A 26,714-nucleotide genomic window follows, 5' to 3' on the forward strand; every position below is an offset into this window, starting at 1 on the left:
GATTATCTGTATGAATCTTGCTGCTTGAATAGGGCATGAGTAGTTCTCTTTCCAGAATCCACGCAGTATTATCCTTTTATAATTTCATTTACTCTATATTTGGATATATTCAAACCACATCATATTCTTAAATTTTGCACTTGTAACATTTTTTTCAGTGTCTTGAGACTTATATCCTAGAAGAAACCAATTTGAACTGTGAAAATTTTCATTTCCACTGGGAATTTTATTTTTAGATTTTCACTCTCCCTCCATCTGCCTTTGAGCAATTTTCTGTGCTTCAAGCATGAGCAAGCAATATTAATCCAATTTCTAGTTTCTGTGAAGCACATTATGTTAGATCATATGCACCTCAGCGCTTCGTCTTAGGAACTATGTGTTTACTTAACTGTTTCATTGTCAAGCTGTATCCACTAGACTAGGAGAACAAATTTAACAAACCAGGTAAGACTGCTGTAAAGTTTTGTTGGTGTTTTTAGATCGTTCAGGTAAGGAAAGAAATTTTGCTTAAGGGACAAAAAAAATAACATTTTTGAAAATAGAATTTATCATATATTATTTGAGGTCAAATAAAGTAGAAGCCAACCTCCCTTTCAACACAAACAAAAATCCCTATTGCTTTAGTTCTGAGATACTTAAATTATGTAAATTGTACTCCAGAATATCCTCGATTTTAAAGTGTCAGTACATGAATTATCTGTAACTTCACTGATGCCTAATGTTCAGAGCAATTTCTTCTTCTCACCTATTATTCCAATATTAAATACATTATTTGAGAGAAGACTGATCCCAATATTAAATACATTATTTGAGAGAAAACTAAACAGAGAGTTTAAGTAAACTACATAAGGAGACTTAGTTAAATGTCAAAGAAACAAGCTAAACCAAGTCTTCCTGATTCCAGGTTTAGCATTCTATCCACTATGCCAAGTTGCTTCCATCATCATCATCATCATCATCATCAATATCTTTATGTTATAATTTTGGTTTACTATATCAAAAACAATTTATATTAAAGAATAATAAACCAAATGGGATTTTGTATTATTTGTGTTTTCCATTCAATAGTGTGATAACTATGATGTGTTCTATTATAGATTTTCACCTTCAAAACCCTTGCCTTTTTTCTAAATTAATGCTTTCATCCTGAATCTCCTCATTGTCTATGCTGATTATTTCTGCAAAAATTTATATAAATGAATATTAAGAAATTTATGTGAACTCAAGATGATTGTCATGGAAATATAATTTTCTTAGTTGCTTTACAAAGATATGCTTCTTTCTGTGCCTAAATTATGACTATATGAATGTAATGTAGTGTAATCAATGAGTTGTAATCTCCTAATTATTTTGTTACTTTTTGGGCATATTTTTATCAATTCTTTTTTTTAAAAAGCTTTTGGTTTAGCACTTCACCAAATTACTAAATAATTTATAATTGTCTCAGGATAATTTGATTCATTGATTGTATTTCCATGATGCTCTGTAGACTATTAGAGTGTGAAATGTTGCTGAAGAAAACCTTGTTATTGAAAATTACAGTATGATTGGCCCATGATAGCCTGTATCAAATTACATGAACTTTTAACAGTCTTTCAATTCCTTCTAGATTATTTCAGGTTTGTTAAATTGCAAAATTAATTATAACAAAATTCCCATTATATGGACTGACATATTAATTAATAAATAACTTATTAAGTTCCTACTATATGCCATGAACTGATATTAAGGTCATATATTATATAAATATATATCTAATAAGTAAGCTGATGGAATTTCAAGTTTAGATAATGTCCTGAGAATTGCATATTTCTACAAATTATGAGTCTTTTGCCTTCTATTTGCTAAAATAGAAAGGAAAAAGAGAAAATTTAAACTAAATTTTCTTATATTTCTATTAATGAAAAATGCCTCTTGATGAAAGTAAGGCATTCTTCACTAGGTGCTTGTTTTTGATCCCTTGTACAGATATGTGAATGTATACACAATGTGTATATATGTGAACATATATACAAATTTTATACATTTGTTACTATATATAAATATGTATGTATGTATGTATGAGTCTAGTACAAAATTGAATTAGACCCATTAATTGGTCTAGTGAATTACCTAGTGAGTAAATTTCTACATCAGTACAAAATAACAACATCTTAACAACTTCCTTACTGATGAGATACTCCCTCTAATGTCCAAGTCACACATCCCTGTCAATTAAAACAGTTTTTTAAAAAATCATATTTTCCCATAAGTTTCTCCCAAGGGTCTGCCGATTCTACCAATCCATTTTTCCCTTTATACATAAATCATGATGAAAGCAATGAAGTACATGGGCTGTTAATAATTTTTAAAATTTTATTTCATTCTCTTTCTTAATGACATTAGATTATGACATATACTTATTGTGCTATATAAAGAGCTTGTCCACCAATATAGAGTATATATTTGCATATTAGGGACAATCAATATAAGTAAGCTATAAATTTGACCTAAAATTAAATGAAACAAAGATAGCATTATGAATTGTTCTTAAGAAATTATGAAGCTTAGCAAACAATCCCAAACAAAAGGCCATAATTTAAAATGAATATAAATTATCTACCATTTATCTTAGAGGGTATCAAGTCATAGAATACTACCTACCTCAATGAAACAAAGGTGAATATCACACCAAGGAGAATCAAATTGTTTACCATGGGTGGGAGTAGGCTCTTATAAATATCAAATCAGAAATTCCAAAGAACTTTAGTAAAAGATATCATCAAATTATTAACTTATCAAAAAAAAAAAAAAGATAAGTTGCTTTTGTTGTGACAATGATGAATAAAGGTAGGTATATTGATTTTTCCATAGATCTATTTTATTATTTAAGAATGAATAAATTGAAGTCAGTATTGAATAAGTGAGTTGAGTGGCATTTTCGGACTTTCAAAATGAATCTTATGACAAAACTTTTCCCTAAAACAATGGCCTATAATTTTGACAACAATTTTTTCAAGTGCTTCAGGTATATATCTCATAGTATAATGGTCCAGAAATAATTAAAATAAAGGATTGTCTAAAGTGTAATAGAGAGAAATGTTGTCAATATGCATAATATATTCACTATGAACATACCATTATAACTCAAAAGCAGAATAGAGGATACCATCATATAAATAAAATATGAAAATTGATGAGTGGGATACTTCTTATGTGTAAGGAATAAATCTGATAGACAACACACATTTTTTATTAAAATTGTTGTAATATGAGCAGAAAGTGAAATGTGTTCTCAGTGTGACAGGCAAATCTTTTCTGTTTAAATTAGAGGAGGAAATGATAAATAGCTACAGAAGACTGACAGGTATGGATGAGTTGTAACAAAGTACCATCATTAATGAAATCATAGATTCAAATGAATATACATACATTTAATTTCCATTTGTAAACTGTAACTATGCCCAAAATAGAGCAAAAATGTTTTTTAAAGTACTGCTAACAAATAACAATAATATGGAATAGGTAGGTCATATAGTGGATTAAGTGCCAGGTCAGGAGTCACAAAGAAGGGACTTCAAATTCCATGTCAGAGAGCTACTATTGTGTGATCCAAGGCAAGTCACTTAATATCTGTTTGCCTTAATTTCTCCACTGGAAATATGCAGATAATAATAATACTTCTCAGAGTTGTTGTGAGAATCAATTGAGATAATGTTGTAAAGTATTTACACTATGCCTGGCATATGTAAATGTTAGCAGTAACAAAAGTTGTTATGACAAGAAAAGATTGTAAATGCCATGTAAATGCCAAATATATGAATGATAGACTCAAAGAATTTTTTATAAAGATACCTTTTATTAAGTACTTTTGTTTTTGCAATCCATTTGATTATGTAAAAGAATTATAAAATAATTCATTATCCTTATCTATTATATTACAGTTGATTAGTTTTTCAGATTAATTTGGAATGGGGACAATTTTAAACTGAATTAGTGGAAAATTATAGATAAGAAAATTTGAAAACAGAGAAAGCAAAGCTTTGACAGTCAGTTCATAAATGTCTTGAATTGGAAGATAATTTTAGAAAGAGGATATAAATACCAAGCAGGAATGTATAGAAAATTAACTTCACTTGCTTTTTAATTTTACCCAAGGTTATTGCTGATTAGTTGAAGTAAGTTAGGTTAATATCTTTGAGAATAAGTTTAATTGTATTTCAAATACGTGAGAAAAAAATTTGCACCTATCCAAAAGTGATGCACATTTCCTATTTGCAAGTTAACAAAACTACAACCCAGGAAGGAAACAAAATTCCAGACACAGGTCAGTCAAACTATAATTGGCTCAGACTTCTCTAGTTGGAACCAAAAACTGACTGTACAAGTTGGAAATTTTGAAGTTGCTCTGTCCTACTTTTTTCTCCCCTCTTTCTTTAAAGTTAAAATATTGTTTTATATTTAGTTCATTTTGAAGTTATATTGCCTTAAATTAACCCTACCTCAGCTTTTATATCAAATGTATCATTAAATATAAATTAAATATAAATAGATTATGTATGTATCCATACATAATGGATAGACCCATGACATTCTTTAGGGAATACTTTGAGAGACCGGAGAAGGAGGAAACAAAACAGCTCCAGACTCTGCAGAAAACAAGTACCCAATCTGAATCAAGGGAAGAAGTTTCTCCTCTACCTCCCAATCCTGTGGTTAAGAGTCGGAGGTGAAGGGGAAGTTTCAGTGCAGAGAACCGAGGAAGATGCTACATCATATGTTAGAAAGGTTATTCCAAAAGATTACAAGACTATGGTTGCTTTAGCTAAAGCCATTGAGAAGACTGTATTGTTCTCACAGCTTGATGATGAAAGAAGTGATATTTTTGATGCCATGTTCCCAGCCTCCTTTATTGCTGGAGAGACTAATTCAACAAGGTGATGAAGGAGATAACTTCTATGTGATTGATCAAGGAGAGATGGATGTCTATGTCAACAATGAGTGGGCAACCAGTGTTGGAGAAGGAGGGAGCTTTGGAGAACTTGCCTTGATTTATGGAACTCCTAGAGCAGCAACTGTCAAAGCTAAGACAAATGTGACTGAGATAGCTACAGAAAAATCCTTACGGGAAGCACATCGAGAAAGCAGAAGATGTATGAAGAATTCCTTAGCAAAGTTTCTATTTTAGAGTCTCTGGACAAATGGGAGCGTCTCACAGTAGCTGATACATTGGAACCTGTTCAGTTTGAAGATGGGCAGAAGATTGTAGTGCAAGGAGAACTAGGAGATGAATTCTTCATTATCTTAGAGGGTTCAGCTGCTGTGTTACAGTGTAGGTGGAGAATCAAGAATTTGTTGAAGTAGGAAGATTGGGCCCTCTGATTATTTTGGTAAAACTGCACTTTTGATGAATCTTCCATCTATTTAACACATGTCAATGATGATGAAAAAAAGGAAGGAAAATTAATTTAAAAGTAAAACATCACAACTCAGAATCTACATTTTATAGGATGTAGCATGAATACAAATATATCTGATATTTTCTGATCTATATTATTAACTCAGGATCTCCAGAACCCACAAAAGATGGTGATATGGATATTTATATTTATAATAGAATGCATAAACTCCTGGCTTATTCTATCCCAACATCCAACTATCTACAGTAATTGGGATTTTTTTCCCAATTTTTTTCACATGTAAAATTAATTTTAACAATTCTTTTAAATTTAATTTTAGCTTTCAGAGTCTCATTCTCCTTTTATTCCTACATCCATCAATGAGAAGACAAGGAATTCAATAATATATATGGTCCTGTGCAAAACAAATTTCTATTTTATTCATGTTGTAAAAGAAAACATGTACCCCTCCCCCCAAAAAAAAGAAAGAAAAGAAAAGAAAGTAAAAATACTGTGCTTTGATCTACATTAATTCCCTCTGTTTTTTCTCTGTAGGTGGAAGTATTTTTCATCATAGATCCTTTGGAATTGTCTTTTATCTTTGTATTGCTAAGATTACTTAAATCATTCACAATTGATAATTGTGCAAATGTTATTGTTATTGTGTAAATAGTCTTCTGGTTCTGCTTACTTTACAATCCATCTCTTCATTTAAGTATTCTCAGGTTTTTTTCTGAAAGCAGCTTGCTTGTCATTTCTTATGGTACAGTACTATTCTATGATTATCATATATAATAACTTGTCTAAGCATTCCCCAATGGATGGGAATCAGCTCAATTTTCAATTCTTCACCACCACAAAATGAAATGCTATAAATAATTTTGAAAAAATAGGTCCTTTTCCCTTTTAATCTCTAGCATTAGTATTTCTAGTTTAAATGGTATGCACAGTTTTATCATCTTAAATTCCAGGTTGTTCTGCAGAATAATTGAATAAGTTCCCAATTTCACCAACATTGCATCAGTACTCAATTTTCCAACATCCTGTCTAATATTTAAGATTTTATTTTTTGTTATGTTAGCCATTATGATGTGTGAGTGGTATCTCAGAGTTGTTTTAATCATTAATGATTTATGGCATTTTTATATGACCACAAATAACTTGGATTTCTTCATCTCAAACAGCATATTTGTATCTTTTGGTCATTTATCAATTAGATAATTATAACTTGTTTGCTTGTAATTTTTACTTATTTTTTATACATGTGAGAAATGAGATCCAGAGAAATTTACAAAAATTTCTCATGAATTTGACTGAATGTGCAAATATATATTTAATTTAATATATCCAAAATTACCCATTTCACAACTCATAGTGCTATCATTTGTTCTTTATTCCAAGTTCTGGTAGGCAAATTAGTCTATGCTTTCCTAATTCATTATGGCATTACCCTTTATGTTTTAATTAGGTATTTATTTCGATCTTATTTTTGTAATATGGCTTGAAATGTTGGTCTATACCTAATTTTTGCTTTGGTGTTTTTCAGTTTTCTAAGAAAATTTTGTCAAATAGCGAGTTGTTGTCCCAAAAGTTGAAATCTTAGGTATATCAAACATCAGATTACTAATGTATCTTCCTACTGTGTTGTATACTTAATATATTCTACTGATCCTTTAATATAAGCCAAAAGAAGATTGTTTTGATGATTACCACTTTGTAATATGTTTGAGAACTTCTGGAGATAGGTCCCTTTCTTTACATTTTTTCCATTATTTCTCTTGAAATAATTGACCTTTTTTTCTTTCCATGAATTTGTTATTTTACCCACAATCTCTATAAAATGTCTTGCTCATTTACTTGGTTTGATACTAAATAAGTACACAAATTTAGGTAGAGTTGTCATTTTTGTTACTGGCTCAGATTACCCATGATCAATTAATATCTTTCTAATTTCTTTTTCTAATTCTTGCTCTAGGATTTTGTTGGAAATAAAAAGAAATACTGATGATTTATATGGGTTTATATAACTGTTAATTATTTCTAGTAGTTTTTTTAGTTGGTTATCTAAGTTTTTCCAATATATTATCTACAAAAAAAATGGTAGTTTTATTTCCTCATTCCCTGTTCTGTTCTAATTCTTTCAGTTATTTTTTTTCTTTTTTAATGCTATAGCTAGCATTTACATAACAATATTGAATAAGTGGTGATAAAGGATATCCTTTCTTCATTCTGGTCTTATTGAGAAGACATTCAGCTTATCTCTATTACAGATAATTATTAATGTTGGTTTTAGATTAATATTATTTATCATTTATTTTTCTGCTTTCTAGTATTTTTAATAGGAATGAGTATTGTATTTTGACAAATAGCCTAAAATAAATTAATTATATTAGTACTGATTAAATTATATATGATGTACTAAATTTAAAATGAATCTCACTTAAAACCAAAATGAAATATAAGCTTAATATTAAGGAGTTTTTTAACTGAATCCATGAAACTTTGCAAATATTAATTGGTACAAATATATGTACTGCTCTTTATACTATATTGTTACTAGAACTTGTTAGAAATTCAGCAGATAGAACTCATTAGAGGAGTATCTGATGATTTAGCAATGAGAAAGAACTAAAAAAAGGGACTTTTTTGCTTAAACCAAGTCCTGGCACCTGACCCCCCAAAAGTATCTGAAAATGTCATGAAGACTACTTCATGTAAGTTTTCTTACTTGCTTTATTCCACATGTATTGGTGCTACATCTGATTTAGAAGTCATTATTTTACTTCTAAATGTACTCCAGATAGCAAAAACTTAAAGGGTACATATTGAAACTGAAGTGTTTAATAAAGGGAAAACACAGAAAAAAGTTATTCATCTATGTTCTAGAAATAGAATCAAAGGAAAAATTTGAAAGAGCCAACTTATTATGACAACTCAGAAAGATTTCTACAAACAGAATTACTTAACCTAATAAAATGAATGGGACATTTTCTTCTTGAAATATGAAAAAAAAAAAAATGAACTGAAAAATAAACAAGGCCCTGTTCCCAGTTAAATAGTATATCATTTTAGAATTAGAAATAAGTTCTCCAAAAGAACCTGTTCATCAGTTTGAAAAGCCTGTACTTTTGTATTTATTTGTCAATGATGAGTCTTTTTCATTTGTATTTAGAGAAGTAATATTCTTATATAAAATCTTGGATGAGTGATGTCAAAAGGTTCAATGTGTGAGTAATTGAGTTGGCAAAAATGAAAATCTTGAATTGTGAATATTTCCTCATTGAAGTTTTTAGACAAATGCTTAATAAATATTAAAGTTTTGAATAGTTTATTTTCCTAAAAGCTAAATATAGTTTAGAGGGTTTTGTACTGTTGACATAATATTATTTTTAATAATATTCTCTTAGAAAATATTTATATAACACTAGAAGAACTAAAGATGTCAAATATACAGGATCACAGGATTATAGCTAAAAGAAATCCAAACAACCCCCAATTAGCTATTCTTTCATTTAACAGAAAAGGAAATTGAAGTTTAGAAGTGAGGAATATAGTGATAGTCTAGGTATTTTTCACTTTAATAATCTAAGCTAAAGTTTACTGTGCCATACTACAAAGTACTTTTAATATTGATTCTAAAGTTATTCAGGTACAGCTTCTATCCTATACCAATACTGTTTTCTTTCAAAATTGGGAAAAAAATATGGTAGAAAGCATAAATTTAGTGTTCAACAGGTGATGTTTAGGACAAAACAATAGGAAAAAGAGATGTTTGGAGAGAGAAAAATTAGAACATTTTAGAAGAATAGTAGAAAAAAAAAGACATTATGTAGCAGCAGTGTTGTTAATCTTAGAGAAAAAAAAGTAGCCTCAGTAACAGAGAACATAGAAGAAATAAAAATTTCTTCATTTTTCTCCTCTTTCCTACATCACTTTTTTTCATCACAACTTTATTGTGATTTAGTAGAATAAAAAGAAGATAGAGATGAACAAATGAATTCCAAAATTTCAAATTATGCAAAGAAGTGATGCTGTCATTTGACCTTGTACAATAGAATGTATAATGCAAAGGATTAATAGATTTATAATTTATTAAGCACCTATATTGTTCCAAGGTCTAAACTATTTGTAATATTATGAAAAGGGCTATAGTTTAAGCGATTAGATCATGAAATAAAGATGAAGAGTTAAGCTTTCTGGTTAAAGAGCAATGTTCCCTTATTCCTCACGTCCAACATATACATGTCATTTTAATGTTTATAAAGTGCCATTGGGTCATCAAGTGATTCATTCTCTGGTAGTCTATTACCTCTTGAGTTAATCTCAGGGAATTTATGTAGAAGGTTGGAATAGCAATAAACCTGAATTATTATTGTGATAGTGGAAATAAGAAAAGATTTAAGAAGTATTATGAAAGAAACAGAACAATTTGCTGATTTAATTGAAGAAGGAAAGGAGGGTGTCACAAAGAATGGATTACATTGAAAAGATAATGAGAAGACCTGAATACTAAATCTGGCTCCATCCTAGACTAAACTTGTTACTTTCAACAACTTTCAGTGTTATATTTCCAGAAAATGTGCTAATAATGGGCCTAATGTGATAGGAACAATATTTCACTGATACAGAGTCTTCCCTTGTACTCACAAAATGGAATGAAGACCCTGAAGGAAAATAAAATGGATCAATTGTGATTGACTTCAGTTTTTCTGATACAACTTCCCTATTATCTAGAAAAATCAAAGGTTTCAGCTGTCCTGATATCAAACTTAGTGGATACTTAAGACCTCATCAGTCATCATATTTGATAACTTGGCCAGACATTATCCCAGATATAAATAAGAAAGTAGGGGATATCCAAAGAAGACAAGTGCTTCTATTGTGTAGTATAAATTTGATGCATAGTCTTACTCTATTTTGGCAAAATAAATGTCCTCTTCAGTCATATGTTCAATGACTTTGAGCACTCATTTTATCCCAACATCAAACATAAATTAAAAGAGTGCTGGCATTAGAATCATACCAACAGTAACTGGATAGCTTCCAAACTATCAAGATATTTATGATTCGTGTTTGAATGATACAATAGCAATAATTGTAGAAATGAGGACATCAAGAGACAGGGATTAATTCAAGACAATTGACTTGGACAGAAGGAAGACTTAGACATTTTGAATTTGATATGTCAGTGGGTAGGATATAAAATGTATTAGAAATGTATAATGTGAACTTAGAAGAAAGATTAAGGCTCAATTCATTTAGCAGTTACTGACATAAATTTAAGAATTATTTAACCTATAAGAATAATTAAGATCAGTGACAGATATAAAGAAGACAAGAGTCAAAAGACAAAACATAAAGGATTCCTTGACTTCTCATATATAGGAGAAGGAAAAAGACCCATTCAAAGGACAAAAAAAAAGCACTTAGAAAAACAGGAGAAAATACTAAAGTAGTCAATAAAATAAGAAGACAAACTAAATAGCTATCAAATGCATTTTACAACTCTAAAATTAAACATTTATAAACAGAATAAAGAGTTTGAAGAAAGGAATTAAAGAATATTAAATACTAGGACATGATGAATTAAGAGATAAGAAATTTTTAAAAGACAATGAATTTAACAGTTGGGGTAATTGGTTATCTTGAAGAAAGATTGTCCAGTAACATTGAAGGTAAAGGAACAAAACCCAATGTCATGAAGTTAAAGAGTGAGTATGTCATCTAGAATTGTCAAGGAATATACTGAACGGAGCTAATAAATATAGAGAGAAGAGCCAAGTAAACAAACTGGAAACAAAGGACCTTTATTTTCATTTGAACTTACTTTCATTTCTCTTGGATATAAAGGTAAAAATACAATAAAGCCACAAAACATTTTGCAGGCTACCATTATCATTATTAATCTCATTGAATGCCCTCATTCTTGCTGCACAGTCAGTGTACAGTGGTATAATGTTGTCTTTAACTTTATTATTACCCAAAGAGTATGTTTTGTGGGGTCAAAGGAGAGCTTTCTCTATCATCCTTTCATCACTAAAATAACCTCAATTTTTGTAAGTGATACTGAAAAACATAGTTCAGGAATGAAAAATAAGCTAATTATTTCTTGAGCATACTTAACTTTTCAACTTTTGTTTTCATTACTAAAACTAACAAACACAAATTTCAAACATTGTAATCTGTTTAACTTTTATTATATACCAATAAAAAGGATATGCAACACATGATGTGGTGGGAGGATCAAGATTTTTTTGTTTGTTTGTTTTCCAAATGATACTCATATGACATAGTTCTGAATTCTTTAAGCCCGTCCTTTTTTGCTTCTACTAGTGGCTTCAAGTTAAACTTATACAATTATAAAAGTTCAGATCTCTAAAAGTTTTTGCATGAAATGTATAACTGCTTCTTAGACACTATCTAGAGGAGACCTTGGGCTGTTTGGACCAGTCTAGTCATAGGCAACTTTAAATTGTCCTTCCATAAACAGAAGGATATCCTGTGGGCCATGGTGTTTAGGAATGTCATTTTTTTAAAAATTCCAGTTACATGGAAAATATTTGGGTTAGTCTGAGTTTACTGTACTCTGAAATTATAACAAGAGAACTAGCAAAAGTATAATCTGATAATTTATGAGATTCATCATTTTTCATCCAAAAAATTATTTTATGTGTATATCAGATAACAATTATAAGCAAAGCCTATTGGATACCTAGTCTTTGCTAAAATTTTAAAATAATGTTGCTTTTTCTTTGAATCAGATCTCTTCTTTAGCATCAATGATAGGGAACACTACCAAGGACTTCAAAAGAAAGAGCTACATGTAGCAAGTTCAATGACCTGGAAAAGGGTAAGAGTGGAGAGATTGTGCTGCAAAGAGAAATTTGTCATTAGGATACTCAATCTGTCGATATAGTCTTCAGTATTCTCAAGTTTTTATGTTATCAATCAGTAGGATCAAAAAGGTACAAAGTTTTTTTTTTTTTTTTAATACTTTGTTACCTGAGTAGATGACTTATCTTGCCAATAAAGTGATCAGAATCACAAATAAACTATTTTGGTAAATTGACATTTTGTTTTTCAAATATCATTTAAAAAGCTCTATGGGAAATTTGTTTCTTGTTAAAAATCAAGTTAAATTTAACAAACAAAAACACCAATGATATGTAAGGTGATATGTTAGGTTAAATGTTGTAAGATGCATTTGTTACCTATTTAGTTTGTCTCCTTATTTTTTGGGGGGTTGCCCATTTGTATCCAAATCATTGGCATCCAAATGTAAAAATGTGCCAAGCTCTGTCATTGAGTACTTGCTCAATGTTTATGTATATTATGAGTATACTACAGAAATAGAGCAAAATTACAATATTGTTCATTGTGTAATAATACAACAGGATGGGAAACTTATGAGTACAGAAGGAAGTAATTATGAAAAGCATTTAGAAGTTATAATTAACATTAATTTCATTATTATTCAAGAGCAAAGAACATCAAGAAAGAATATATAGATTCACATTCTACATTGATCTTACAATTTAGCAAATTGTTTAATTTTTTGAATCTTAGTTTCCCCAAAGGACAGACAGATATAGATCAATAAATTGATCAACTTTGTTGTGAGAAAGGTAACCATACAACACAATATAAAGATAAGTAATTGTTATACTCATTGTTTCTTGTTGCTAGTAACATGATTTGACAACTGAGAAAGCTAGAAAAATAAAAGATTACATTTACATCAGAATAGTACTCTAGGACTGCTTTACTCTATTCTAGATAAAGAATGTCTTAAATATTTAGTCCACTTATTGGGTCCATATTTTAACACAAATGTTGACAACCTTGTTATCATTTAGCTAATGTTGATGAACAAGATGTTTAAGAAATTCAGAATTATGTTATAAGAGTATCACTTGGGGAAAAAAAAAGATGTTGAATTTAGACAAGAGTTAGTGGGAAAATATTAACTCTTGTTAATGTATGAATGGCTTTTAGATGGACAATAAATTAAGTTAAATCCATTTGGCTCCAGTTGATTAGTAACTAGATGTAAATGATACAATGATACAGACTTATACCCACTATAATTGGGCATAATTTTTAACAATTCTAGCTGTTCAAAAGTAGAATGGGCTATATCAAATAATACTATGTTTTCCATGAATTTGTAGTCCTCAAGAGGAATTGAATGCTCACTTGACTGATAAAAATGATGGTATTATTTGTGGGTAGATTTTGAGCTAAGTAAACTTGTAAGCCATTTACAAATCTACAATCTTATAATTTTTGTTCCTTTTTTCTTTTATTATTTTTATTTATTTGTATGTGACATTTTTAAGTTTTAAGTACTCTTTCCTCCAAGGCAAGAGATATCAATTTTATGTGTGAAGTCAAACAGAACATATTTCACATTGATTATATAATAAAAAATCAAGAAGAGTAAAGGGGAAAAAAGTGCTTAATTTTGCACTCAGCTTCTATTCTTTCTCTAAGGAGAACAACACTTTTCATCATGAATTTTTCAAATTATGTCATATTATATTATTGATCAGAGTAGTTGACTCTTTCATCAGAGATCATCCTTGATCCTTTCACTATTACTGTTATTGACAGCAATGGTTTTTCTCACTTCAATGTTCATATGTTCAGATAGATTTTCACATGTTCTTCTGAAACCTTCTCTAAAAAACATTAATTATAGCAAAATATTATGCTATTACGAATATGTGTCAGAACTTGTTTGGTCATTTCCCAATTGATGGGCATTCCCTCAATTTTTAATTCCTTACCAAAACAAAAAGAGCTACTATAAATAATTTGTACATACAGGTCCTCCTCTTTGTTTTAAATCTCTGGGATATAAACCTAGCAATAATATTGCTGAATCATAGTTAAATAGATATTTGGACTTAGTTCCAAATTGTTCTTCCAAATTGTTGGACCAGTTTGCTAGTCTAACAACAATTCATGAGTGTATATAAATACACTATCAATGATCTCCTCCAGTGTTTCTGATATTTTTTGAGGTGGCATCTTCAGAGGTCTTTTAACTTGCCTTATCTCTGATCAATAATAACAGACTATTTTTTCCTATGACTATAAATAACTTTAATTTCTTCTTCTGAAGACTGCTTTTTTCATATCCCTTGATAATTTTTAAGTTGGGCAATGGTTCATATTTTTACAAATTTGACTTAATTTTCTACATATTTTTCCAGCCTAGAGACACCAAAGACAACTTGAAAGGTCAGGGAAAAAATAAAAAGGTTTGTCAATATCATGAGAGGATCTTAGAAGACCAACAAACCAAGAATTGGTGGGAACAATGGTGGCAGTGTCAACTTTTGAGGAAGGACTCTATTGCTTTAACATATTAGATCTTACAGTTAGTGTGGAGCAGGAACACTTCTAACAGTTCTATGGCACAAACAAGTGGTTGTGATCTCATCCCTAGAAAGATCTCTGAATCTACACAAAATAATTGAAGCTCCATGGAGAGAAAGCCCTACTTTAACAAAGAATTATAAAACAAGTAATAGCTTCTATGAGCAGACATCAGAAAAAGTTTCTGACAATAAATGTTACTATGGAGATAATAAGGAAGATCAAAGCACATACTCAAAAGAAGAAAATGAAGTCAAATATTGTACATGAAAAGTCTCCAAAACACATAAGGGTGTGAAAGAGCTCGAAGCTTATTTTGAAAATCAAGTAAGAGAGATAGAAGAAACATTGGGGAAAAGATTGAGAGTAGTGCAAAAGGAAGTACAAAAAGCCAATGAGTTAAAAAAATGCCTTAACAAGAAAGATTGCCCAAATGTGAAAGAAGGTACAAAAAGTCACTGAGGAAAACACTTCCTTAAAATCAGAATGAAGCAAATGGAAACTAATGTCATGAGAAACCAAAATGTGATAAAGAAAAACTCCCCAAATTAAAATAATTAACAAATGTGAAATATCTCATTGGAAAAACAACTGATCTGAAAAATAAATCTAGGAGAGATAATTGAAAATCATTGGTCTCTTTGAATGTTATGATGGGGAAAAGAGCCTGGACATCATTTTTCAAGAAACTATCAAGGAAAACTGTCCTGATATTCTAGAACCAAGGGATAAAAAATAATTTGAACAAATTCACCAGTCGCTTCCTAAAAAAAAAAAAAAAAAAATCTCAAAATGAAAACTCCTAGGATTATCATAGCCAAATCCCAGAACTTCCATCAAGGAAAAAGTATTGCAAGCATACAGAAACAATTCAAGTATAGTGGAATTGTCACAGTCAAGATAACACAATATTTAGCAGCTTCTACATTAAAGGACTGAAGAGCTTAAAATATAGTATTCCAAAAAGCAATGGAGATAGGATTACAACCAAGAATTTTATACTCAGCAAAATGGAATACAATTCTTCAAAAGAAAAGGTGGAAATTCAATGAAATAAAAGATTTTCAAGAACTTGTTATGAAAAGACAAAGCTGAATAGGAAATTTGATTTTGAAATACAGGACTCAGGAATAGCATAGGAAAATGATACCATAAAGGACTTAATAAGGTTTATCTGTTTACATTTCTACATGGCAGGATGATACTTATAATTCATTAGAACTTTCTCATTATTATGCCGGTTGGATTACAGGTATGAGTTAAATATGAGAGTAATAAATCTAAAAAAAAAAAAAAATTAAGAAGTAGATGAGAAATGTACTTGGGGGAAAGAGAAAGGGAGAAGTGGAATGGTGCAAATTATTTGGCATAAAAAAAAAAAAAAGGCAAGAAAAAGTTTTTTTTACACTGAAGGATCAAAAGGGTAGAAGTGGAGTGAATGAACCTTAGTCTGACCCGAATTGGCTCAAAGAGGAAATAATATCTACACTCAATATGATTATAGTCAACTATCTTACCCTACAGGATACATAGGAAAGGAATGGGATAAGGTAAGATGAGATGCTGATAAGAGAGAGGGTATATTGGGATAGGAAATGGTCAGTAGCAAAACATTTTTGAGAAGAGACATGATGAAAGGAGAGAGAGAGAATAAAATAAATGGGGAGAGGATACGGTTGGCAATAATATTGTAGTTTGTAAAAATTACAATAAAAATATTGCAATGGGACTTCCAGTTAAGATGGCGGAGAGGAGGCACACAGCTGAGTAGCTCCACGCTTTCTCTCACTATCCATTTCATTACAAGCCTCTGAATTAATGCTTGACTGAAAAAAAAAACACAAATAGTTACCAAGAGAAGCCATCCTTGAGATTCTCCAAGAAAGGTCTGTTCTTCTCAGCAGTTCATGGAACCTATACAAAAATTGACCATATATTAGGACATAAAAACCTCAAACTCAAATGCAGTAAGGCAGAAATAGTGAATGCATCCTTTTCAGACCACAATGCATTGAAAATTACATTCAATAAAAAGCCACGGGAAAGTAGACCAAAAAATAATTGGAAACTAAACAATCTCATACTAAAGAATGATTGGGTGAAACAGCAAATCATAGACATAATTAATAACTTCACCCAAGAAAACGATAATAATGAGACATCATACCAAAATGTATGGGATGCAGCCAAAGCAGTAATAAGGGGAAATTTCATATCTCTAGAGGCCTATTTGTATAAAATAGAGAAAGAGAAGGTCAATGAATTGGGTTTGCAACTAAAAATGCTAGAAAAGGAACAAATTAAAAACCCCCAGTCAAACACTAAACTTGAAATTCTAAAAATAAAAGGAGAGATCAATAAAATTGAAAGTAAAAAACTATTGAATTAATAAAACTAAGAGTTGGTTCTATGAAAAAAACAACAAAATAGACAAACCCTTAGTAAATCTGATTTAAAAAAGGAAAGAGGAAAATCAAATTGTTAGTCTTAAAAATGAAAAGGGAGAACTCACCAGTAACGAAGAGGAAATTAGAGCAATAATTAGGAGTTACTTTGCCCAACTTTATGCCAATAAATTTGACAACTTAAATGAAATAGAAAAATACCTCCAAAAATATAGCTTGCCCAAACTAACAGAGGAAGAAGTAAATATCCTAAACAGTCCCATCTCAGAAAAAGAAACAGAACAAACTATCAATCAACTCCCTAAGAAAAAATCCCCAGGACCAGATGGATTTACATGTGAATTCTACCAAACATTTAAAGAACAATTAACTCCAATGCTAAATAAACTATTTGAAAAAATAGGGACTGAAGGAGTCCTACCAAACTCCTTTTATGACACAGATATGGTACTGATACCTAAACCAGGTAGGCTGAAAACAGAGAAAGAAAAGTATAGACCAATCTCCCTAATGAATATTGATGCTAAAATCTTAAATAAAATATTTGCAAAAAGATTACAGAAAATTGTCACCAGGATAATACACTATGACCAAGTAGGATTTATACCAGGAATGCAGGGCTGGTTCAATATTAGGAAAACTATTAGCATAATTGACTATATCAATAACCAAACAAACAAAAACCATATGATCATCTCAATAGATGCAGAAAAAGCATTTGATAAAATCCAACATCCATTCCTAATAAAAACACTTGAGAGCATAGGAATAAAAGGACCTTTCCTTAAAATAGTCAGGAGCATCTATTTAAAACCATCAGTAAGCATCATATGCAATGGGGAAAAACTGGAACCTTTCCCAGTAAGATCTGGAGTGAAGCAAGGTTGCCCACTAGCACCATTATTATTTAATATCGTATTAGAAACACTAGCCTCTGCAATAAGAGTTGAGAAAGATATTAAAGGAATTAGAGTAGGCAATGAGGAAACCAAACTATCACTCTTTGCAGATGATATGATGGCATACCTAGAAAACCCCAGAGATTCTACTAAAAAGCTATTAGAAATAATTCATAATTTTAGCAAAGTAGCTGGCTACAAAATAAATCCCCATAAATCCTCAGTATTTTTATACATCACCAACATAACCCAACAGCAAGAGATACAAAGAGAAATTCCATTCAGAATAACTGTTGATACCATAAAATATTTGGGAATCTATCTACCAAAGGAAAGTCAGGAATTATATGAGCAAAATTATAAAAAAGTCTCCACACAAATAAAGTCAGAGTTAAATAATTGGAAAAATATTAAGTGCTCTTGGATCGGCCGAGCGAACATAATAAAGATGACAATACTCCCTAAACTAATCTATTTATTTAGTGCTATGCCAATCAGACTTCCAAGAAAATATTTTAATGATCTAGAAAAAACAACAACAAAATTCATATGGAACAATAAAAAGTCGAGAATCTCAAGGGAATTAATGAAAAAAAATCAAATGAAGGTGGCCTAGCTGTACCTGATCTAAAATTATATTATAAAGCAGCAGTCACCAAAACCATTTGGTATTGGCTAAGAAATAGATTAGTGGATCAGTGGAAAAGGTTAGGTTCACAAGACAGAATAGTCAACTATAGCAATCTAGTGTTTGACAAACCCAAAGCCCCTAACTTCTGGGAAAAGAATTCATTATTTGATAAAAACTGCTGGGATAATTGGAAATTAGTATGGCAGAAATTAGGCATGGACCCACACTTAACACCATATACCAAGATAAGATCAAAATGGGTCTATGACCTAGGCATAAAGAATGAGATTATAAATAAATTAGAGGAACATAGAATAGTTTACCTCTCAGACTTGTGGAGGAGAAAGAAATTTGTGACCAAAGATGAACTAGAGACCATTACTGATCACAAAATAGAAAATTTTGATTACATCAAATTAAAAAGCCTTTGTACAAATAAAACTAATGCAAACAAGATTAGAAGGGAAGCAACAAACTGGGAAAACATCTTCACAGTTAAAGGTTCTGATAAAGGCCTCATTTCCAAAATATATAGAGAACTGACTCAAATTTATAAGAAATCAAGCCATTCTCCAATTGATAAATGGTCAAAGGATATGAACAGACAATTTTCAGAGGATGAAATTGAAACTATTACCACTCATATGAAAAAGTGTTCCAAATCATTATTGATCAGAGAAATGCAAATTAAGACAACTCTGAGATACCACTACACACCTGTCAGATTGGCTAAGATGACAGGAAAAAATAATGATGAATATTGGAGGGGATGCGGGAAAACTGGGACACTAATGCATTGTTGGTGGAGTTGTGAACGAATCCAACCATTCTGGAGAGCAATCTGGAATTATGCCCAAAAAATTATCAAATTGTGCATACCCTTTGATCCAGCAGTGTTTCTATTGGGCTTATATCCCAAAGAAATACTAAAGGGAAAGGGACCTGTATGTGCCAAAATGTTTGTAGCAACCCTATTTGTAGTGGCTAGAAACTGGAAAATGAATGGATGCCCATCAATTGGAGAATGGCTGGGTAAATTGTGGTATATGAATGTTATGGAATATTATTGTTCTGTAAGAAATGACCAGCGGGATGAATACAGAGAGGACTGGCGAGACTTACATGAACTGATGCTAAGTGAAATGAGCAGAACCAGGAGATCATTATACACTTCGACAATGATATTGTATGAGGACATATTTTGATGGAAGTGGATTTCTTTGACAAAGAGACCTAACTGAGTTTCAATTGATAAATGACGGACAAAAACAGCTACACCCAAAGAAATAACACTGGGAAACGAATGTGAACTATCTGCATTTTTGTTTTTCTTCCCGGGTTATTTATACCTTCTGAATCCAATTTTCCCTATGCAACAAGAGAACTGTTCGGTTCTGCAAACATATGTCGTATCTAGGATATACTGCAACATATGCAACATATAAAGGACTGCTTGCCATCTAGGGGAGGGGGTGGAGGGAGGGAGGGGAAAAAATTGGAACAGAAACAAGTGCAAAGGATAATGTTGTAAAAAAAAAAATTACCCTGGCATGGATTCTGTCAATATAAAGTAATTATTAAATAAAAATTTAAAAAAATATATTGCAATTTGTAAAAAGGATTTTGAAGCAAGTTTCTCTAAGGTCTCATTTCTCAAACATAGATGGAACTGAGTCAATTATTTAAAAAAAATAAGAACCATACCTCAATTAATAAATAAAAGATAAATTTATGCCCAAAAGGTTATTAATTCATATATATCATTTGACCTAACAATACCACTATTAGAAATGATTCCCAAAAGAGGTATAAGAAAGAAAAGGACCTATAGGTTTAAAAATATTTATAACAGTTCTTTTCTCAGGGCAAAAAAACTGGAACATACTTGACTCATATCCATGCCCCCTATCATAATTGCTTTTAACTGTCCTAATAATAATAATATATTTCCTAGGAATTAAATGTATAATCTTCTCTTGTGGGAATATAAATAGTTTAACTTTATTTTGTTTCGTATTATTCTTTTTCATGTTTACCTTTAATATATCTCATATCATGTTTGAGTGTCAAATTTTCTTTTTTGCCACTGGATTTAAGATAGGGGCAATTCCCCTTGTTAATTTCTTGAAATATGATATGCTATAAAGACTCTTTTTTAATCATGACTTTCTTGTAAAATTACTCTGCTTATTTTCTTTTCCAGATTTGTTTTATTTCATAGGATATATTTCCCATTTTTCTTTGTTTTTTTTTATTCTTCTAATTTTGTTTGATTGTTTTTTAATGCTATGCTTAATCACTGTATTTCACTTATCCAGTTTGAATTTTTATTGCATTCTTTTCATTAATGTCTCTTTTAATGTGACAAATAAATTAGGAGAACATAGGAAAATGTACCTATCAGTTCTATGAATATGGAAGAGTTTGTGAACACACACACAAAAAAGACAGAATCAGTAGATGTAAAATGGATAATTTTGATGTCACACACACACACACACACACAAAAAGGTTTGACACAAATAAAACTAATGCATTGAAAATTTGAAGGGAAATAGGAAACTGGGAAAGGAGGGAGATTTACAGCATTTACCTTATAAAGGACTCATTTCTCAAATATATAGGGAACTGAGCCACATTTATAAAAATAACAACCATTACCCAGGGAGTAAATGGTCAAAGGATATGAATATGTACTTTTCTGAAGAAATCAAAATTCCCAATTTATTAAAATGCATTAAATTACTACTGAGTTTTTATGTAGCAGATAGAATTAAAGCCCTTCAAAAAACAGCAATAACAACAAAAAGTCCCCATTCCCAATAAGACTCTTATTGTGTCTCAGTTATCCAGTGGTTATTAAATAAGGCAAAGGAAAGGTAAGGTAAAAGGTTGGGATCTGGTATGACCCTGGATCAGAAAAAAACAGCTAGAAAGATAAGAAAGAAGTGGTGTGGTACCCCAGTATTAATAGCATATTTGATGGCTTTCCAAAATGAGTAGATTTCTCTATAACATTTATACATATGGAAAATACTGTTCATTTCACATCTAAACATTTTATTTGCTGAATGGGGCAGAAAAAAATCATTCACTTGAATAGAAAAAAAAAAAAAAAAAAACCTACCTTGATACAGGTATAGGGACTTGAAAGATACTGAATCCTCAGAGTAGTGCACTATGAGAAACTGTTTGAAAATCATAAGTACTGAGTAAAGGCAAGACAGATTCCAAAGTATTTTTAAAATTATTTCTTTTACAAATTATTATTTTCAGAGTCTTGAAAAATCAAAGAACCATTTGGAGACAATAGAAAATTATATATTGTTTGTATTATATCTGATTGAACTGTGGATTTGAAGTTTTGATCAATTTCAGCTAAGATGGGCAACTACTCAAAAGCATGTCATAGTTTGAAGTCTTAGAAATTGTAGGACATGAGAAAATGAGAGGCCAGAAATAAGAAGAATGAAAAGACACAAAAACCAACTGAACACTTCTTTAGCAAATGACAAAGGAAGAAAATCCAGAAAGCTGTAGATATGGGGTTTAAACTGCTATTTAATCAAAAGAGTGAAATTCTACTATTTTGCTAAAAGAACTTACATGGCTTTCACTGCTTCAAAGTTTTATAGAAGTGGATTCATCTGCATGGAGACCAGAGAAGTTTGCAAAGGAACTATTAACTTAGTGCAGATTAGTCCTTAAAATATTGTTCATCAGATTAGTAGTAATGAGATGCCCCAAGAACATAGGTTTTTGTATTGAGGTACCACACTAGTAGCTTTGTCTAAGTGTATGATCCTTCTCTTTATCTCAACCCCCCTCCCAAAAAAAAACCCATTGAATAAATTGATGGGAAACTATAACCCCTATTTATGGGTGAATAATTGTCATTTGATTATTCCCATTTTTACCATCTTTTGAGTAGATGTATTTGTTTTTATTTTTGTCTTGTGTTTTAGTGTTTCATGCTTAAGTTAATGGTTTCATCAGGGTCTGATTGTTAGGCATGTTATGAGGACTTGATAGCTAACTTAGGAAAAGAAAAGTATTCCCATAACAATTATTCTTTGGAACCAGAGAATGAATAGAAACCATATGGACATCATCTTATCATGTTGGTATATATACAGATAAGGTTAGTGAGCCAGACATCCCTAAATATGAATAAAGAGAAATTAAAAAGAACCGGGATCAGTTCCATGCCATGATTAAACATAGACATACATGTTTAAGTCAGCATGTGTGTGTGTGTGTGTATAGTTACATTGTGTAAAATATATATATATACACATATATATTTACATTGTGTATATATGTATATAAAATAGCTTTTGCCAAACTTTGTGTTTCCAGTGACTTCTCTATGCTCAGTTTTTATATTGCCTTTGATTTAGAATGCATATTTTTCATATATTTAAAAAAATAAAGTATTTTTAAAAACTTTTTCCTTTTGTTCACTTTTATTTCTTCTTGCTCTTTTTTGGTTAGGTGATTGGGGTTAAGAGACTTGCCTAGGGTCATACAGCCAGTAAATGTTAAGTGCTTTACACCAAATTTGAACTAGGGTCCTCCTGACTCCAAAGTTGGTGCTTTATATACCACACCATGTATCTGCCCTGCCTTTTTTTCTTTAAACAAAATTTTAGTGATAGTAAAGAAAAATAAGAAAATTATTATCTCAAGGTCAGAAACTTTGATTTTTATAGGTTTTTGAGTAGATTATCACCTAGGATATACTTCAGCATTGCCATTATATTATTTTGTATCAACCCTGATAAATATATTCTAATATCAAAATAAATACTAATATTGATATTTGGCTTTTAGAAATCATTTCATAATTTCTAGGAATAATCCCTACTTGATTACGGCCCAAATGTATAAATAATACAGTTTGATACCTATATTCTATTTCAACTTTCAATACAAAGAAAAAGTTTCTCTGAGGTAGCTGATGGTACAATGGATAAAACTCTGGGCCTGGAATTAGGAAGACCTGAAATAAGATGTGACCTAAATACTTACTAGCCTTTTAATTCCTCTTTGCCTCAGTTCCTTCAATTATAATCTGGAGATAATAATACCACTTAACTAACTGGGTTATTGTGAGGAACTAATGAAGTGTGTGTAAAAGCACTTAGTACAGTTCTTGGTACATATTGGGCACTTTATAAATGCTTGTGCCTTTTCTTTCCCTTATTTTAAAATCATCAAAGTATTGCTATTTCAGTTCATTAGAGGCAGGAAATGCTTGACTCTATTTGATATGTAGAGCATTCAGATTTATATTATTTATTAAGCACAAGTAATAGAGGAGAGAACCATAAAGATGATCTCCATTCTATTTTTTTTTTAAATTTTTATTTAATAATTACTTTATATTGATACTCGTTTCTGTTCCAATTTTTTTCCCCTCCCTCCCTCCACCCCCTCCCCTAGATGGCAAGCAGTCCTTTATATGTTGGATATGTTGCAGTATATCCTAGATACAATATATGTTTGCAGAACCGAACAGTTCTCTTGTTGCATAGGGAGAATTGGATTCAGAAGGTATAAATAACCCGGAAGAAAAACAAAAATGCAGATAGTTCACATTCGTTTCCCAGTGTTCTTTCTTTGGGTGTAGCTGCTTTTGTCCGTCATTTATCAATTGAAACTCAGTTAGGTCTCTTTGTCAAAGAAATCCACTTCCATCAAAATATGTCCTCATACAATATCATTGTCGAAGTGTATAATGATCTCCTGGTTCTGCTCATTTCACTTAGCATCAGTTCATGTAAGTCTCGCCAGTCCTCTCTGTATTCATCCCGCTGGTCATTTCTTACAGAACAATAATATTCCATAACATTCATATACCACAATTTACCCAGCCATTCTCCAATTGATGGGCATCCATTCATTTTCCAGTTTCTAGCCACTACAAACAGGGCTGCTACAAACATTTTGGCACATACAGGTCCCTTTCCCTTCTTTAGTATTTCTTTGGGATATAAGCCCAATAGAAACACTGCTGGATCAAAGGGAATGCACAATTTGATAATTTTTTGGGCATAATTCCAGATTGCTCTCCAGAATGGTTGGATTCGTTCACAACTCCACCAACAATGCAATAGTGTCCCAGTTTTCCCGCATCCCCTCCAACATTCATCATTATTTTTTCCTGTCATCTTAGCCAATCTGACAGGTGTGTAGTGGTATCTCAGAGTTGTCTTAATTTGCATTTCTCTGATCAATAATGATTTGGAACACTCTTTCATATGAGTGGTAATAGTTTCAATTTCATCCTCTGAAAATTGTCTGTTCATATCCTTTGACCATTTATCAATTGGAGAATGGCTTGATTTCTTATAAATTTGAGTCAGTTCTCTATATATTTTGGAAATGAGGCCTTTATCAGAACCTTTAACTGTGAAAATGTTTTCCCAGTTTGTTGCTTCCCTTCTAATCTTGTTTGCATTAGTTTTATTTGTACAAAGGCTTTTTAATTTGATGTAATCGAAATTTTCTATTTTGTGATCAGTAATGGTCTCTAGTTCATCTTTGGTCACAAATTTCTTTCTCCTCCACAAGTCTGAGAGATAAACTATTCTATGTTCCTCTAATTTATTTATAATCTCATTCTTTATGCCTAGGTCATAGACCCATTTTGATCTTATCTTGGTATATGGTGTTAAGTGTGGGTCCATGCCTAATTTCTGCCATACTAATTTCCAATTATCCCAGCAGTTTTTATCAAATAATGAATTCTTTTCCCAGAAGTTAGGGGCTTTGGGTTTGTCAAACACTAGATTGCTATAATTGACTATTCTGTCTTGTGAACCTAGCCTTTTCCACTGATCCACTAATCTATTTCTTAGCCAATACCAAATGGTTTTGGTGACTGCTGCTTTATAATATAATTTTAGATCGGGTACAGCTAGGCCACCTTCATTTGATTTTTTTTTCATTAATTCCCTTGAGATTCTCGACTTTTTATTGTTCCATATGAATTTTGTTGTTATTTTTTCTAGATCAATACAATATTTTCTTGGAAGTCTGATTGGTATAGCACTAAATAAATAGATTAGTTTAGGGAGTATTGTCATCTTTATTATGTTCGCTCGGCCGATCCAAGAGCACTTAATATTTTTCCAATTATTTAAGTCTGACTTTATTTGTGTGGAGACTTTTTTATAATTTTGCTCATATAATTCCTGACTTTCCTTTGGTAGATAGATTCCCAAATATTTTATGGTATCAACAGTTATTCTGAATGGAATTTCTCTTTGTATCTCTTGCTGTTGGGTTTTGTTGGTGATGTATAAAAATGCTGAGGATTTATGGGGATTTATTTTGTAGCCAGCTACTTTGCTAAAATTATGAATTATTTCCAATAGCTTTTTAGTAGAATCTCTGGGGTTCTCTAGGTATACCATCATATCATCTGCAAAGAGTGATAGTTTGGTTTCCTCATTGCCTACTCTAATTCCTTTAATTTCTTTCTCGACTCTTATTGCCGAGGCTAGTGTTTCTAATACGATATTAAATAATAATGGTGATAGTGGGCAACCTTGCTTCACTCCAGATCTTACTGGGAAAGGTTCCAGTTTTTCCCCATTGCATATGATGCTTACTGATGGTTTTAAATATATGCTCCTGACTATTTTAAGGAAAAGTCCATTTATTCCTATGCTCTCAAGTGTTTTTATTAGGAATGGATGTTGGATTTTATCAAATGCTTTTTCTGCATCTATTGAGATGATCATATGGTTTTTGTTTGTTTGGTTATTGATATAGTCAATTATGCTAATAGTTTTCCTAATATTGAACCAGCCCTGCATTCCTGGTATAAATCCTACTTGGTCGTAGTGTATTATCCTGGTGATGATTTTCTGTAATCTTTTTGCTAATATTTTATTTAAGATTTTAGCATCAATATTCATTAGGGAGATTGGTCTATAGTTTTCTTTCTCTGTTTTCAGCCTACCTGGTTTAGGTATCAGTACCATGTCTGTGTCATAAAAGGAGTTTG

At 31.1% G+C, this 26,714-nt stretch overlaps 1 pseudogene; it reads left to right on the top strand.

Moving 5' to 3' along the window:
* The first annotated feature begins 4,553 nt into the window (after nt 1-4,553).
* On the top strand, nt 4,554-5,407 carry LOC127557075 (cAMP-dependent protein kinase type I-alpha regulatory subunit-like; annotated as a pseudogene).
* The last annotated feature ends 21,307 nt before the right edge of the window (nt 5,408-26,714 follow it).

This window comes from Antechinus flavipes, chromosome 3, assembly GCF_016432865.1.
Source record: "Antechinus flavipes isolate AdamAnt ecotype Samford, QLD, Australia chromosome 3, AdamAnt_v2, whole genome shotgun sequence".
NCBI classification, from domain to species: Eukaryota; Metazoa; Chordata; class Mammalia; order Dasyuromorphia; family Dasyuridae; genus Antechinus; species Antechinus flavipes.